Consider the following 18,433-nt stretch of genomic DNA (forward strand, 5'->3'; position numbering starts at 1 on the left):
CGAAACGACATGAATTTTTTTCGTGTTGTTATTTTTGATTACGACATGAATGATAACAACGACGCATTAATTTCTTTTACTCCACGACAAATCAGTAACGAAAACGCCATTTAAAAAAAACTACAACACTGATAAACCTGATAATAAGGTCAGTGAGGGGCAGGGCACATCGAACAGAGCAAAATTTTGCAAATAAGCTTAGGTCAGAAAAAGATCGTTCTGGAGCTACGACCAAAAGACGACAGGCAATCAATAACAATCCCTAATACTACTACAAGGTGAAGAACAGGCACAGGGAGTACTAGGTACAGAGACACAATGAGACGGTTTTCTAAAGTTTTGAACGGAATGTTTTAAATGCTATATAACCCTATTCGGTGTTGTTACAGCTTTCTCTTCGTACCTAAAATAAACAAGTTTAAGAAGAAAGAAAGAGAGAGAGAGGGAGAGAGACTATAATGATAGAAACAATGAGTCACGATGACGTCCAGAAAGTACCTTTACTACATCTTCATCAATTCTATGTCCTGACAGTCATTTACATTTTGAATTTCGTAACCAGTGTTCGCTTTAAGATATACAGTAACTGAAACTTCCGCGAGAAAGTATTGCACCCAATAACGTATCGAAGTACGATTCACGACCCGCCCGCCTAGCTTTGCTTCCGCCAGTAACCCCATCTCCTATCTTCCAAGCCCCGCAGCAGTCCTCCTGCATGTTTTGAACTTCTGGAAAGAAAGGATAATGTGGAGACATGACTTAGCTACAGCCTAAGGTATTGCTCCCAGAATGGATTTCAACTCTCCAGCAGAGTGTCTGTTGATTTGAAACGTCTTGGCACTTTCCTGCTTGGATAGCTCAGTCGGTACAGGCGGGGGCTTGAAACGTCGTGCTGCTAAATGGGCTCATACCGTTAAGTCCTTTGTAAATCTGACTCGATCTTGTAATCACTGAAAGAACATCACATACCCTCCTAAACTGTGAAGTTTTATTTCTTTTCGTCCTTCCTTTCTGGGTGTTTCACTTTGACAGGTAGTGTATGTATCACAACTCTACAACAACTTCATGTCTGTAATGCACTGAAGTGCCAAAGAAACTGGTATAGGCATGCGTATTCAAATACAGAGATATGTAAACAAACAGGCTACGGCGCTGCGGTCGGCAACGCCTATATAAGACAAGTGTCTGACGCAGTTGTTAGATGGGTTATTGCTGCTACAGTAGCAGGTTACCAAGATTTAAGTGAGTTTGAACGTGGTGTTATAGTCTGCGCAACAGCGATGGGACACAGGATCTCCGATGTGGCGATAAAGTGGGGAATTTCCCGTACGACCATTTCACGAGTGTACATCATCGCTGCGGCCGGAAAAAAATCCTGCAAGAACGGGACCAACGACTACTGAAGAGAAGTTCAAGATCACAGATGTGCAACAGAAGTGCGACCCTTCCGGAAATTGCTGCAGATTTAAATTCTGGGCCATCAACAAGTGTCAGCGTGCGAACGATTCAACGGAACATCATCGATATGGACTTTCGGAGCCGAAGGTCCACTCGTGTGCCCTTGATGTAAGCACGTCGCAAAACTTTACGTCTCACCTGGGTGCATCAACACCGACATTGGACTGTTGATAGCTGGAAAGATGTTGCCTGGTCGGGCGACTCTCGTTTCAAATTGTAGCGAGCGGATGGACTTCCATGGGTATGGAGACAACCTCATGAATCCATGGACCCTGCGTGTCAGCAGGGGTCTGTTCAAGCTTGTGGAGGCTCTGTAATGGTGTGGGGCGTGTGCAGTTGGAGTGATATGTCTAGACACGACTCTGACAGGTGACACATAAGCATCCTGCCTGATCACCTGCATCCATTCATGTCCATTGTGCATTCCGACGGTCTTGGGCAGTTGGTTCAAATGGCTCTGAGCACTATGGGACTTAAACATCTGAGGTCATCAGTACCCTATAACTTAGAACTACTTAAACCTAACTAACCTAAGGACATCACACACATCCATGCCCCAGGCAGGATTCGAACCTGCGACAGTAGCGCTCGCGCGGTTCCAGACTGAAGCGCCTAGAACCGCTCGGCCACTCTGGCCGGCTCTTGGGCAATTCTAGCAGGACAATGCAACATCCCAAGTGTCCAGAGTACTGGAGAGTGGCTCTAGGTACACTGTTTGGAGCTTAAACATTTCCGCCGGCCACCAAACTCCCCAGATATGAACATTATTGAGCATATCTGTGATGCCTTGCAACGTGCTGTTCAGAAGAGATTTCCACCCCTTCGTACTCTTACGGATTTACGGACAGCCCTGCAGGATTCATGATGTTAGTTCCCTCCATCACTGCTTCAGACATTAGTCGAATCCATACCAAGTCGTGTTGCGCCACTTCTGCGTGTAGCAGGGGCCGTACACGATATTATGCATGTGTACCAGTTTCTTTAGCTCTCCAGTGTATAACCCTGTAGTTCTGTCGTCTTTAAGAATGCTGCTATTTGCATATTCATGCGATCATTTACTGTTCCGTTCTTCCAAATACATACAAGAATACTCTGTTGGTAGAGCGGCCAGTCGCTCAACACAATCGGTGTCGGATCTACCAGGCACCACGTCAGGTCCAGTAGCCTTCCGTCATCAATCGACTTTGGTGGCCTTTCGATTCCGTATTCATTCGCCTGCCTGTCCTGTGCCTGGGAATATCCTGCAGGAAGAGAGATGAGGCCGCGGGGCCGGCGGTGGCTGTGGGACAGATGAATGATGCCGGTTGGCCGCTTCCTGCGCCTCCTTTTGCAGGATCCGGAGAAACTGGCCGGGGGCGCGTTGCCTTATCCGCCGCGGCATGCCCTCGTATGCTCGACACGCCTCTACGAGCCGCACTCTGCGATTACTGTCCGCGGAGATTGCGGCGTGGGCATGAGCTCTGCGTGGCTGGATTCACCTCCCAGCCGCAGCTGCAACTGACCGACATAAGGGCACTCTCCGTTTTCGTTCCCTCAAACACCCCTGTTCCCTCTGAAAACATCTACTGTGCCGTTGCCAGCAAGTTCAGCTATATAGAACAAATTTAGCCTGTTCAAATGTGTGTGAAATCTCATGGGACTTAACTGCTAAGGTCATCAGTCCCTAAGCTTACACACCACTTAACCTAAACTATCCTAAGGACAAACACACACACCCATGCCCGAGGGAGGACTCGAACCTCCGCCGGGACCAGCCGCACAGTCCATGACTGCAGCGCCTTAGACCGTTCGGCTAATCCCGCACGGCCTGTTCTCAGCAATGACACATACATAATATTTGGCCTGTTTCTAGGCCTTCGCAACAAATTAAGAGAAGAATCATTAGTACAGATTTTATATTGATACCTTCGGATGGAACCAACTTACACCAACTTTCTCTTGAAGTACTTAGTGTGATGTGCGACTCCTGCAGGCATATTGCTACATTTCGATTCTCATACCACTGAAAAGATGATTGATATAGAGATAAATGTCATTGATATTGGGAAACAGTTGAAATCGCTAAAATTAAACAGAGCTCCAAGGGTCCCATGGAATCTCTATCAGATTCAATACCGAATTTGTAGATGAATTAGTCTCACTCTTTTAACCATTACATACTGTATATCCCTCGAACAAAAATATCGTGCCCAGTAGTGTGAAGAAAACACAGTTCACTCCCGCCTACAAGACGCGTAGTAGAAGAGATAAACAACACCTCCGACCAATATTCTGCACATCTATTTGTTGTAGAATCTTAGAACGTATCCTGAACTCAAACGTAAGCAGATACCTAGAAGAGAATGATCGATCCCCCGACCCCCTTGTCAACCAACATGGATTCCGAAAACATCGGTCATATTAGTAGCAACTCGCTCTTTTCGAACGTGAAATTCTGAAAGCCTTGGAACAAGGCAGTCAAATAGATGCAGTATTTCTCGATGTCTGAAAAGCATTTAAGCATTTCACTCAGTAACACACGTACGCTTATCATCAAAAGTACGATTGTATGGGGTATAAAGCGAACGTTGTGACTGGACTGAGGATTTTGTAGCAGGGAAGACGCAGCATATTATCTTGGATCGAGAGTCATCGACTTCGGGTGTGCCTCAGGCGAGTATGTTGGGAATCTCGCTGCGCATGTTGTATATCAATGACTTTGTAGGCAATATAAATACTGACCTCATATTTTTCGCAGATGATGCAATTACTCATAATGAAGTACTGTCTGAAATAATGTGCACAAATTTTCGATCGGATGGTGATAAGATTTCAAAGTGACGCAAAGACTGGCAGGTGCCTGAAATGTTCAGAAATGTAAAATTTTGCACTTCACAAGACGATAAAAAAAAAAACAGAGTCTCATGAGTACAATATTAACGCGTCCGAAATGGGATCAACCAGCTCACACGAATACCTGGATGTAACACTTCGCAGGTATTTGAAATGGAACCATCACATAGTCTCAGACGTAAGTGATATACTAAGGAAATGCAATCTGTCTACAAAGGAGGAGCAAACTTACAATTCATCCATGCGACCCATCCTAGAATATTGCTCAAGTGCGTGGTACCCGTATCAGATAGGACTAACAGGGAATATTAGACGTGTGCACAGAAAGGAAGAACGAATAGTCACAGGTCTCATGGGAGAGTGTCACAGACATGCTGAAGAAACTAAACTGGCAAACACTTGTTGATAGAACTTATTCCGAAAAAGCCTACTTATAAGTTTGAAAGAAAAAGCTTTAAATTGTGAATCTAGGAACATACTACAACCCATCTACGTTTCGTTTCCGTAGGGATGGCGACGACTAGCTTGCACAGAGGCCTTTAAAAAGCCATTCTTCCTGCGCTCCATACGTGAGAGCAACAGATACAAGCGTTAACAACTGGTACAACGGAAAGCACCCTCTGCCATGCACTTCACAATGGTTTGTAGAAATTGATGTAGATGTAGATCTAACATATTTCACATTGTGAAAGTTGCTTTAGTATATTTGCGAAGAAGTGGCGACTTGCATTCTGTATATTTGAGTTTTGGATGGTTTACGGAAATTATAGATTTTAAAGGGGCAGTGATCTTTGCATGCAAAAACAGTAGGTCGTCATTTAATGCGAAAACGATTCAAAAGTACTTGTTCATTATTTCGATGGAGGTGTAACGACCATCAGACGAACGATTGCTATCAGAGTATTACATTCATTCACTCCACGAGACATTAGAGACAGATTTGTCATCTAACTTCACACACCGTACACAGCTTGGTGAACAGAAACTGGCCGACAGGTTCCGATTTCTTTTCCTAGCGGGATTCGAACCGGCTAGATTTAAATGTATCAGCCATCTCAATTACCATATGTTGTTAGATGTGTACTACCCATGCTGCAAGAGTGGTCCATTGCTTAAAATGAATCTCAAACTACTAACAGGCTAAGTACTGTATGACGTTAGCGTGACTATTTGCTGGGATCCTATCTCGCTGCAAGAGGTAACATTGTTTGACCTCCCACGTGGATTGTGGTATAATATTCTATGTCCAATTACACGTACCCTGTAATAGCTTTCTCAGCACAGACAAATGGACCAAATACGCCGATTACAGACGCCAAACTATGCGTTTACTTTGGTTCTGTAGCTTTCGATCACAGTGGCAGAACAGCTTTTCTCAGAGCGTGCTATCCAAACTTAATGCCTACTGACTTCCGGCGTAATTAAATACGCCATCTATCGTAATGATTGATTCCAGCTACCTGTTATCTTGTTTCATCTGGATCCAATTGAATCATTCCTGTCTCTTTACGTTGGCAACTACACGTGTTGGCTGGCTACGACTTCTGACAGTTTCTAGCACAGCCCACATCTACACTAGCATGTAAAACGCAACACACACAGACACAGACACACACATATTATTTACGCTCGGTAAGTGACGTTTGGAGGACAGCATTGTTGGTACTGAAACTTGGGCTGTGGGAAAACCGGAACAGAAGAGAATCGAAGCATTTGAGATGTGCTCCTACAGACGAATGTTGAAAATCAGGTGGACTGATAAGATGAGGAATGAGGTTATTCGCAGAATCGGGGAGGAAAAGGATATGTGGAAAACCCTGACGAGAAGGGACAGGATGAGATGACATTTGTTAAGACTTCAAGGAATGAGTTCCATGGTACTAGAGGGAGCTGTGAAGGGCAAAAGCTGAAGACAGAGGCTGGAATGTACCCAGCAAATAATTGAGGACGTAGGCTGCAAGTGCTACTCTGAGATGAAGAGGTTGGCACAGGAGAGGAATTCGTGGCGAGCCGCATCAAACGAATCAGAAGACTGATGACACAAAAAAAAGTGACACCGAACCGTTCGCCAACAACAATAACAATGCGCATATTTCTTGCTATACTCAGATCAGAATAACAGCTAGTTGTTTACAAGTGAGCTTCCATGGCAACAAACAGCCAGAGAAGAAGTGTGGTTGCGCCTTCTGTTGTGTTCACCGTTCTACCTATTGTGGCATATGCTGTAGACCATCATGGTTCTGACCAAGTTCTTGAAATGTTGGTGTTTTCATGGCGTCTATTAAGGAGGATGATGGAGTAGTTTAACGACTTCGGAAATCGATCGTCAAGAGTACAACTGTTTTTTGGGAGATAAATTTTGTGGATATAGAGAGAGGAGAAAAAAATTGGCAAGACAATATAATCGAACACTTTTTCGCAAAAGTAACATTTGTTATCACAGTAACTAACGAATACGAGAAGAAACAGGGAAAAAGTAACGCTCACTTGTTTTAACGAGGTGTTTTGACTACATCTACATCTACATCTACATGATTACTCTACAATTCACATTTAAGTGCTTGGCAGAGGGTTCATCGAACCACAATCATACAATCTCTCTACCACTCCACTCCCGAACAGCGCGCGGGAAAAGCGAACACCTAAACCTTTCTGTTCGAGCTCTGATTTCTCTTATTTTATTTTGATGATCATTCCTACCTATGTAGGTTGGGCTCAACAAAATATTTTCGCATTCGGAAGAGAAAGTTGGTGACTGAAATTTCGTAAATAGATCTCGCCGCGACGAAAAACGTCTTTGGTTTAATGACTTCCATCCCAACTCGCGTATCATATCTGCCACACTCTCTCCCCTATTAGGTGATTGACTTTGGTACATAATTTTAAAATTAACCTTTATTTTTACAGTAAGCAACGAATACAAGAAGAAACTGGCAAAGTGTAAACATTCAACTGTCTTAAAGAGGTAGTTTCAGTTTGGAACAACTAGGAGATACAGTTTTCAACCACCCACCATTATATACATCTGAAAGCAAATTCGCATGTTTCCTAGACACAGTCCCACATCTTGAAACGTTCACGAACTCATAATCCCTAAAACAAATTATAGTGCTAAATAAGAAGGAAAAATGGGACTAAATTAAATGCATTTTGTATCAAAACTACAAACGGCTCGAGTCATTTCATTTAGAAACCAACTATAAAAGTTGTATTACAAACTCAAATTTATGTTAAGATGTACTTACTTTCACTATCAATGGTTTCCTGATTATGGCCAAAAAAAAAAGTGTGTCGCAATCTCATGCAGTCACGTAGCACAATGTCGGGGCGGACTGTTGCTTCGAACGACGTAAGTTACTGCCAGGATATACTTCCTTCGGAGCAGTACCTCAATGTACCACTAGAGGTTTCTGTATTGCAACAGTATCGATGGTTTTTTGCTATAGACACTGGTATTTCAAAAAATTAATAAAATGATAGTTTCAGACAGAAAGCACTGGTACTCAAAGGGTTAAAGACGCATGCAAACTTTCCCCTCGAATGGGTAATCTAAAATCAATATCGGGTTGCCTTCGGATCTGAAGCACTGATCCGACTCGCTACGCCGGCTTCAGGGTGGCGTGCTTTTTATAATCTCCGCGCTTACGAGTCAGTAAAAGGAAAGAGAAAACTAGTTGCCCAGTAGCCATTTCCTTTAACGCGGCGCCGACAGGGGGCAACGACGACACCGAATCTAATCAGCGCGCCGCCGACATAAATCACGTCGTCATTAGCGGGCGCGTTACTTCTCCAGAGGCGTGGATACTCGGAGCTAACAGTGATTGTTTACGGCTGCTAAAAGGCCATCTTTCAGGCGCTTACTCCGGAAAGCGAAATACACACTGTGTCCATAATTAGGGGAGGTGCGCGCCTCTTCAGTGTCGCGGACGTGAATTATAGGGCGATTAATCCCCCATTTCCAGCTCGCCGGGTTATAGGTCAATTAATCCCCTGTTGCAGTCGGGTCGCGGGTGTACCGCGCGGGCGAGCAGTGCATCAGCCGTTCCGTAAATCAGCGAGAACAATGCGGGACAGGGTGTGCGGGGAGAGGGGGAGGGGGCGTTTTTTCAGCTCGCCGGAGATTTACAGCGACGTCCTCGCGGAACGAGCCAGCGAGCCGGCTCTCCAGCCGCTCCTTTGAGAGCGAATTCTTCGCCGCTCCTTCGTTAGGTCTTAATTCGTCTTACCGCCGGCCGCACCGAATCTGAATGGCTCCCTTGTCTTAATTCAGCAGCTTTCTCGCGGGTGCCCCCCGGCGAGCAGGCCACTGTACTGCCAGATGCCACAAAAACGCGCGGCGTGTAACTGAGGAAGCGAATCGACGGGAGCGGGATTTCACCACGTCGCTGGAAGGTGAAACGCCGTTCAGAGGGATTTTCGCCCCGGTTTTTTTCTACCACCGGAGAGGGTAACGAAACGGCGACCTGCTGCGAGACCGATGCCCGCCCACGCCGTGGCAATGCGAGAACTGCGCGCTTAGCGCCTGCTGCAAACGCTACCTCGCACACACCGCCCACGAGGCCGCCTCGTATTTACCTTCTAGAGCACTGGGAGACGCCTTCGTTTCTTCGCGAGAACATCTCATCGATGATAAAATCTGAGTCGTCAGACCGCGACCTATTCCATTTCACTGCTCGACGTTTCGATCCCCCTGCTGGCATGCTCTTTTCTTGATTCCACTGGTATCTCTCGATGGGTGAACGCTGTCGAAAGACAGTGTCGCGATCGTTTGTAAAACGCTATTTTCCCACGCTTTCTCGGAAAAGTAGTGTTACTAGGTTAAAATCTTCCGTCTGCTATTGGCGGACCGTCGTTATTGGGTCAATGCTCAATGTAGATACTCACAAAGAGGGACAATACATTACTGCTGCTATGCCGCTTAGTCGACTAATGGTATCTGTTTATATTCCTCGATCGCCGTGGTTGTGTGTTCTCTTCTGTGATTGCAGGCAGCCGTGATCTCTATCGATATCCCGTTCAATCATTGATATTTAGACTGCCTCAAGGACTTTTTTCTGTAAGTATTATCTTCTCTGATCAGCATGAATATATTCCATTCACCCGTAACCTAGAGACATTCATTTAGGTTACCCGCTACCACGGAAGTAAACATCCAGCTGCAGTGAGCGAAGAACATAGACTGAAGCGACAAAAGTCGTGGAATAGCGATTTGCACATATACATATGGTAGCAGAATTACGTACACAAGATATAAAAGGACAGTGCGTTGGTGGAGCTGTCATTTGTATTCAGCAGATGCCGGCCGCAGTGACCGAGCGGTTGTAGTTGCTTCAGTCCGGAACCGCGCCGCTGCTACGGTCGCAGGTTCGAATCCTGCCTCGAGCATGGATGTGTGTGATGTCCTTAGGTTTAAGTAGTTCTAAGTTTAGGGGACTGCTGACCTCAGATGTTAAGTCCCATAGTGCTCAGAGCCATTTTTTAACCATTCAGGTGACTTTGAACGCGGAGTGGTAGTTGGAGATAGACGAGTGCGACATTCCATTTGGGAAATGTTAGGGAATTCAGCATTACGAGATCCGCAGAGTCGAGAGTGTGCCGAGAATACCAAATTTTCGGCATCACCTCTCACCACGGACAACGCAGTGGCCAATGGCATTCACTTAACGATCGAGAGCAGCGGCGTTTTTTAGAGTAGCCAACAGACAAGCAACACTGCGTGAAATAAACGCAGATATCAATGTGGGGCTACGCCGAACGTATGCGCTAGGACAGGGCTGCGAAATGTGGCGTTAATGGGCTACGGCAGCAGACAACAGACGCGTCTGCCTTTGCTAACACTACGGCATCGCCTGCAGCGCCTCTCGTGGCCTCGTCAAGATGTCGGTGGGACCCTAGACGAAAAAAAATGGTTCAAATGACTCTGAGCACTATGGGACTTAACATCTGAGGTCAGCAGTCCCTTAGAACTACTTAAACCTAACTAACCTAAGGACATCACACACATCCATGCCCGAGGTAGGATTCGAACCTGCGACCGTGGCGGTCGCGAGGTTCCAAACTGAAGCGCCTAGAACCGCTCGACTACAACAGCCGGCGGACCCTAGACGACTGGAATGAGTAGAAAACCGTGGCCTCGTCATATAAGTCCCGATTTCAATTGGTAAGAGCTGTTGGTAGGGTTCGAGTGTGAGGCAGAGCGAACGCAGTCATAGAGCCAAGTTGTCAACAAGGCACTGTGTAAACTGGTGGTGACTCCATAAAGGTGTCAGCTGTGTTTCATTGGAATGGACTGGATCCTCTGGTCCAACTGAACCGATGACTGAGCAAATATTTACGTTCGGCTACTTTGAGACCATTCACGGACTTCACGTTCCCAAACAAGTCACTGGGACTCAGTTGTTTGAAGAATATTCTGAACAAATCGAGCGAATGAGTTGGGCACCCAAGTCGCCCGTCATAAATCCCATCGAAAATTTATGAGACATAATGGACAGGTCAGTTCGTGCACGAACTCCTGCACCGGCGACACTTTCGCAGTTATGGGCAGCTATAGAGGCAGCATGGCTTAATAGTTCTGCAGGAGAGTTCCAACGACTTTTTGAGACCATGCGACGTCGAGTTGCTGCACTATTCCGCGGAAAAGGAAGTCCGACGCGATATCGGGAGGTATCGCACGTTTTTTGTCACCTCAGTGTAAACTGCTACCTGGAAACAAACTACGCGGCATAACAGCAATTCTCCCTCTCTGAGTATCCGCTGCCATTCAAGAACAGCATTCCTGGGGTGTTTTCCAACAGGATAACGTTCGCCCACATACCGCTATTGTAACCGGACGTGCACTACAGAACGTCGGCATGTTGCCTTGGCCTGCTCGATCACCATCTACATCTACATGGTTACTCTGCAATTCACACTTAAGTGTCTGGCAGAGTGTTCAAATCAGATGGTTCAAATGGCTCTGAGCACTATGGGACTCAACATCTGTGGTCATAAGTCCCCTAGAACTTAGAACTACTTAAACCTAACTAACCTAAAGACATCACACACATCCATGCCCGAGGCAGGATTCGAACCTGCGACCGTAGCGGTCACGCAGTTCCAGACTGAAGCGTCTTTAACCGCACGGCCACACCGGCCGGCTGGCAGAGTGTTCATCGAACCATTTTCATACTACTTCTCTACCATTCCACTCTCGAATGGCGCGTGGGAAAAAGGAACACCTACATCTTTCCGTTCGAGCTCTGATTTCTCTTATTTAATTATGACGATAATTTGTCCCTACGTAGGTGGGTGTGAACAAAATATTTTCGCATTCGGAAGAGAAAGTTGGTGATTGAAATTTCGTGAATACATCTCGCCACAAAGAAAACCGCCTTTGTTTCAGTGACTGCCATCCCAACTAGCGTACCATATCAGTGACACTCTCGCCCTATTGCGCAATAATACGAAACGAGCGCCCTTCTTTGCACTTTATCGATGTCCTCCGTCAATCCTACCTGGTAAGGATCCCATACCGCGAGGCAATATTCCAGCAGAGGACGGACAAGTGTAATGTAGGCTGTCTCTTTAATGGGTTTGTCGCATCTTCTAAGTGTTCTGCCAACAAAGCGTAGTCTTTGTTTCGCCTTCCCCACAATATTATCTATGTGGTCTTTCCAATTTAAGTTGCTCGTAATTGTAATTCCTAGGTATGTAGTCGAATTGAGAGCCCTTAGATTTGTGCGATTTATCGTATACCCAAAATTTATCGGATTTCTTTTAGTACCCATGTGGGTGACCTCGCACTTTTATTTGTTTAGTTCTAATTGCCACTTTTCGCACCATACAGAAATTCTCTCTAGATCATTTTGTAATTGGAATTGATCGTCTGATGATTTTACTAGACGGTAAATTACAGCGTCATCTGCAAACAATGTAAGAGGGCTGCTCAGATTATCACCTAGGTCATTTACATAAATCAGGAACAGCAGAGGACCTATGACACTACCTTGCGGAGCGCCAGATTTCACTTTAGTTCTACTCGATGATTTACAGTCTATCACTACGAACTGTGACCTCTCTGAGAGGAAATCACGAATCCAGTCACACATCTGAGACGATACTCCATATGCACGCAATTTGATTAACAGTCGCTTGTGGGGAAGGGTATCAAAAGCCTCTGCATCAGTCTCCAGTCGAGTACATATGAGACGTCATCCACAAACAGAATTAACCGTCCGTGTATTGACCGACCAAGTGCATCAGACATGGAACTTCATCACAATCTGACATCCGATACCTGTACCACACAATGGTTATTAACGTACCAGCATTTCACTTTTGCAATGGCTTATCTCGCGTGTACATTAACCCGTGACCTTGTAATGTTATTAAGGGGGGTAGGACGTCAAACGGGCCGAATTCGAGAAGGAGAGGCACCACAGGACATTTTAATTTGCACTGTCTATGCTTTTACAAATAAACTCATAAAACTTTGTCAGCTGACCAGGAAGGATTCAGGATTCACATTCATAGCAGTGGAAGTTCAAAAATACGAAAAAAATATTTTTAAATGTGAAATTTCATGATTTTTTTCCACTTACTGTTGTCTGCATTTGTTGCTATAGGTACACTTTTCTTCATAAGTAAGAGAGGTTCTTCGATGAATTTTGCACAGCTTACAAACCATACTTAGAGGTGTATGAAACTCTAGAATTTATTTAATCTATGGAAAAATGAATGGGCTGTTACGTTTTAAACTTCGTGTTTAGAGAAAACTCGAATTTTATAGTTATTTATCTCAATTTTTAGCACAGTTTTTAACACCTGTAAGCATGGTTTGTACGCTGTGCAAAATTCATCGAAGAATCTCTCTTACTTATGAAGAAAAGTGTACCTACAGCAACAAATGCAGCCAATACCAAGTGAAAAAATGATGAAATTTCACATGTAAAAAAAAATTTGTTTTGTTATCTTTTTGAACTTCCTCTGCTACGAGTGTGAATCCTGAATCCTTCCTGGTTCAAATGGCTCTGAAGCACTATGGGACTTAACATCCATGGTCATCAGTCCCCTAGAACTTAGAACTACTTAAACCTAACTAACCTAAGGACATCACACACATCCATGCCCGAGGCAGGATTCGAACCTTCGACCGTAGCGGTCACGCGGTTCCAGACTAAAGCGCCTAGAACCGCACGGCCACACCGACCGGCAATCCTTCCTGGTGATGCTGACAAAGTTTTATGAATTTACTTGTAAAAGTATAGACAGTGGAAATTAAAATGTCCTGTGGTGCCTCTCCTGCTCCAAGATGCCCCGTTTCACGTCCTACCCCCCTTAATCACTTAAATATGTTACCTAAACAAATGTATTTCTGAAACTTCATTTCTCCACTTTAATAATTTTTTGGTGCTGCGATTTCTTTCCGTCAGTGTATGTCTAAATTGAAGGAAAAGTGCCACCTATTTTGTTCACCCTAAAAAGCGCCTGAGTGTAAGCGGTGAGTGGTGACAGCTGTGAGCATCGTGATTTGAGATGCGACGATGGCACGCGGCCTGTGTTTGGCGGGCAGGGCAGCGCCGCAGAGGCTCGACCCACGCGCCGCGGCGCGGCTATCGCGGGCCCAGGCGACGCCCAGGACCTCGCGCCCCGCCCACAGGGACGCGGTCGCCGGCCGGCTACTCAGGTGCGACGGATCTGCATTCTTGCCGCTGCTATATTTAACCCAGCCACGGCATAAGGAGTCCACCACGCGCACCCGCTGCTGCAAATCTCTCCCCTCGTGGGCACTCGTCCAGGCATCTCGTGAAGAGTGGAACAACCCATATGCGACTCGGTTGTCTGGATCGAAGAAGACAGCTCAGCACACTTACACTGACACAACGGTCCCGTGAGCCACGTCTCTCTTTCCTAAGCAATAATTCAAGAACATTCTTAACGTTTCCTGCCGTTATGTAGACAGGAGTGACACCACCAGCAGTCGAACAATGGTGTAAACGCCCAGAAGATGACCCCTACGTCAGGTTTAAACCGGTTGGCGGTATTATAACAATAACAAATGCGATTAAGACTGTTCTTGAATTATTGATTAATCATACTAATCGCTGCTTCTCTCCACAACCATGTTGTCCAAAAATCTCTTTCCTAAGGGCTAAGTCACCTGCTTTCCGTGCAGACACATATTAGCGGACATTAATATGAAAGGTGTCCACCCTACGCTCCTTATGACGGTTGGAACTGTGTCTGGGACATCTCAATTAGGAAGCTGAATGTCTGTGGGGAAATGGCTGCCCATTCTTCCTTAAGAGCCAAAAATACAGAAGGTAGTCATATTGGACGCTATTTTCTGGAGCGAAATCGACGTTCCAATTTACCCCAAATGAGATCCAATAGGTTCAGCTTGCGTCTTTGAGCAGGCCAACCCATTTCAGAACCATTGCTCGTAGACGCTACATTACACTGAATGAAAAAATCTATGTACTACCGATATGCACATATATAGATGGTGGTAGCATCGCGTACTTAGGGCATAAAAGGGCAGTGCTTATATGAAAAAGGTTCCTGATGAGATTATGGCCGCACGACGGGAACTAACAGGAATGGGACGGGAACTAACAGGAATGGGACGAGAACTAACAGGAATGGGAGTTGGAGCTAAGTGCATGAGATGTTCCATTTCGGAAATCGTTATATATTCCGAGAACCACAGAGTCGGGAGTGTGCCGAGTATACCAAATTTCAGACATTACCTCTCACCATGGACAGTGCACTTAACGACCATAAGCAGTGGCGTTTGCGTAGATTTATCAGTGCTAGCAGAGAAGCAGCACTGTGTGAAATAATCACAGAAAGCAATGTTGGACGTACGACGAATGTATCCGATAGGTCTACGGTGAAATTTGGCGTTAATGGGCTATGGCTGCAGATGACCGATCGAATGCCTCTGCTAACAGCGCGACATCGCCTACAGCGCCTCTCTTGGGTTCGTAACCATATAGGTGGAGGCCTAGACTAGTGGAAAACCGTAGCCTCGTCAGATTAATTCCGATTTCAATTGGTGAGAGCTGATGGTGGGGTTCGAGTGTGCCGCATACCCCACGAAGCCAAGGACTCAAGTTGTCAACAACGCACTGCGCAAGCTTGTCCTGGCTCCATTATGGTGTGGGTTGTGTTGCCATGGAATCGACTAGGTCCTCTGGTCCAACTGAACCGATCATTAACCGCAAATGGTTATGTTCGGTTACCTGGAGCCCATTTGCACCCATTCGAAAATGGAATTTTTATGGACAGCAATGTTCCATGTCTCCGGGCCACATTGGTTCGTGACTGGTTTGAAGAATGTTCTGGACAGTTCGAGCGAATGATCTGGCCACCCAGATCTCCCGACATGAATTTCATCGAAGATTTATGGGACATAATCGAGAGGTCACTTCGTGCACAAAATCGTGCACCGGCAATTATGGACGGCTACAGAGGCAACTTGGCTCAATATTTCTGCAGGGACTTCCAAGGACTTGGTGATTCGATGCCATGTCGAGTTGCTATTGGGCAAAAGAAGGTCCGACACGATATTATTAGATAATAACCGGCCATCAGCCGCCTCATGATGGTGGTCAGAGTCTGTTTGTTTACGCGCTCAGACAACCGCAGCCTGCGGCAGGTCAGCGTCTAGCCGACACAGGCCGGAGACTTTGCCAGACTCTAACTTACAAAGCAACAACACTCCCAAGTTCAAAATGGTTGGAATGGCTCTAAGCACTATGGGACGTAACTGCTGAGGTCATTAGTCCCCTAGAACTTAGCACTACTTACACCTAACTAACCTAAGGGCATCACACACATCCATGCCCGAGGCAGGATTCGAACCTGCGATCGTAGCGGTCACGCGGTTCCAGACTGAAGCGCCTAGAACCGCACGGCCACACCGGCCGGCGTACCTTCTTTACTTACGATTGAGCGTTGATAGTATTTTCACATATTGTAACGAGTACTGAGGACTTTTAATCGTCAATTTGACTGAATGAAATATGTTTTCCCACATCAGTATTCGATATTTCTGGTGTGGCGGGAGAAGGTTTCTGCGTTGTCATATCGTATATATCAATTGAATTCGCCACCGACCGAACGCGGAGTACTGCATTACAGCGGTATCAAACCAGTCTCCGGACGGCAGACCACAACAGCATACGAGAAGCCAGTCGCTAGGAAACAGAGCTGCAGCGTTCGCCGAAATCATCGCCGGGACCTGTTGGCGCGGATGTCTCGGTCTTTTGTTGGGAGCGGGCCTCGCGCCGTTAGTCACGTCCCTCGGACACTCCGCGTCGCACTGCTGTAAAAGTAGCCGGGAAGGAGCAATAAAGCGCTCCCGACTGCCGGACCGCCGATCATATTTATCTCCCGGGGAAATAGGCCCGGCACATACATACCATTAACCGTGAATTCCAGCAGGCGCGCCTTGAAATACGGCGACAATTGTTTTGATGGATGGAACGGTACTTAGGCCACTAAATTACGTTCCCCCGTCGCTCGCCCCGCGGCCGATAAATTAGAGCGACGCGGGCGCGGGCCCACTCGGAGATACGCCTACCCGGCGCGCCTCTATAAATACCGCATACAGCGCGGCGGTGCAGTACGACTACAGGGGACCTGCGGCCTGTGTACGCCGGCCCGGCCGGCCATAAAACACGATCGCTAGATTAGGCCGGAGGTGTGGCCCTGCATTCTATCGTGACACCGACACCTCGGCCCGCCACACCTGATAGTGGTGACAGGTCTGCGGCGGTCGGAGGTCCCGTATAACGGGCCGCCATTACAGCTGACCTCGTGTCCCGCTGCGACTTACAGTGCTGAGCAACTGCTAGCGACGCCTACCCGCCACACTGCGCAGCTAGCAGATGCTTTAGTAGTCGGTCTGATTTCCCCTTCAGCCTACTGCGTTGCTGACATACAGCATATCCTGCTTTATGAAATGGATTTACCACTACCAGTCACAAAATTTGTTGGCTACCTAGACTACACTACTGGCCATTAAAATTGCTACACCAAGAAGAAATATATATGATAAACGGGTGTTCATCGAACAAATATATTATACTAGAACTGACATGGGATTACATTTTCACGCAATTTGGGTGCATAGATCCTGAGAAATCAGTACCCAGAACAACCACCTCTGGCCGTAATAACGGCCTTGATACGCTTGGGCATTGAGTCAAACAGAGCTTGGATGGCGTGTAAAGGTACGGCTGCCCATGCAGCTTCAACACGATACCACAGTTCATCAAGAGTAGTTCAAAAAATGGTTCAAATGGCTCTGAGCACTATGGGACTCAACTGCTGAGGTCATTAGTCCCCTAGAACTTAGAACTAGTTAAACCTAACTAACGTAAGGACATCACAAACATCCATGCCCGAGGCAGGATTCGAACCTGCGACCGTAGCGGTCTTGCGGTTCCAGACTGCAGCGCCTTTAACCGCACGGCCACTTCGGCCGGCCATCAAGAGTAGTGACTGGCGTATTGTGACGAGCCAGTTGCTCGGTCACCATTGATCAGACGTTTTCAGTTGGTGAGACATCTGGAGAATGTGCTGGCCAGGGCAGCAGTCGAACATTTTCTGTATCCAGAAAGGCCCGTACAGGACTTGCAACATGCGGTCGTGCATTATCCTGCTGAAATGTAGGGTTTCGCAGGGATCGAATGAAGGGTAGAGCCACGGGTCGTAACACATCTGAAATGTAACGTCCACTGTTCAAAGTGCCGTCAATGCGAACAAGAGGTGACCGAGACGGTCCGCAGCTCGTGGTCGTGCGGTAGCGTTCTCGCTTCCCGCGCCCGGGTTCCCGGGTTCGATTCCCGGCGGGGTCAGGGATTTTCTCTGCCTCGTGATGACTGGGTGTTGTGTGATGTCCTTAGGTCAGTTAGGTTCAAGTAGTTCTAAGTTCTAGGGGACTGATAACCATAGATGTTAGGTCGCATAGTGCTCAGAGCCATTTGAACCATTTTTTGACCGCGACGTGTAACCAATTGCACCCCATACCATCTCGCCGGGTGATACGCCAGTATGGCGATGACGAATACACGCTTCCAATGTGCGTTCACTGCGATGTCGCCAAACACGGATGCGACCATCATAATGCTGTAAACAGAACCTGGATTCATGC

At 46.5% G+C, this 18,433-nt stretch overlaps 1 protein-coding gene across 1 annotated transcript in view; it reads right to left on the reverse strand.

Annotated features, from left to right (window-relative positions):
• The window catches only part of LOC124796313 (semaphorin-5A), a 666,040-nt gene that overhangs the window by 97,239 nt on the left and 550,368 nt on the right, over window positions 1-18,433 (reverse strand). The gene's annotated exons all lie outside the window — the stretch shown is intronic.

Source organism: Schistocerca piceifrons, chromosome 4, assembly GCF_021461385.2.
Source record: "Schistocerca piceifrons isolate TAMUIC-IGC-003096 chromosome 4, iqSchPice1.1, whole genome shotgun sequence".
NCBI classification, from domain to species: domain Eukaryota; kingdom Metazoa; phylum Arthropoda; class Insecta; order Orthoptera; family Acrididae; genus Schistocerca; species Schistocerca piceifrons.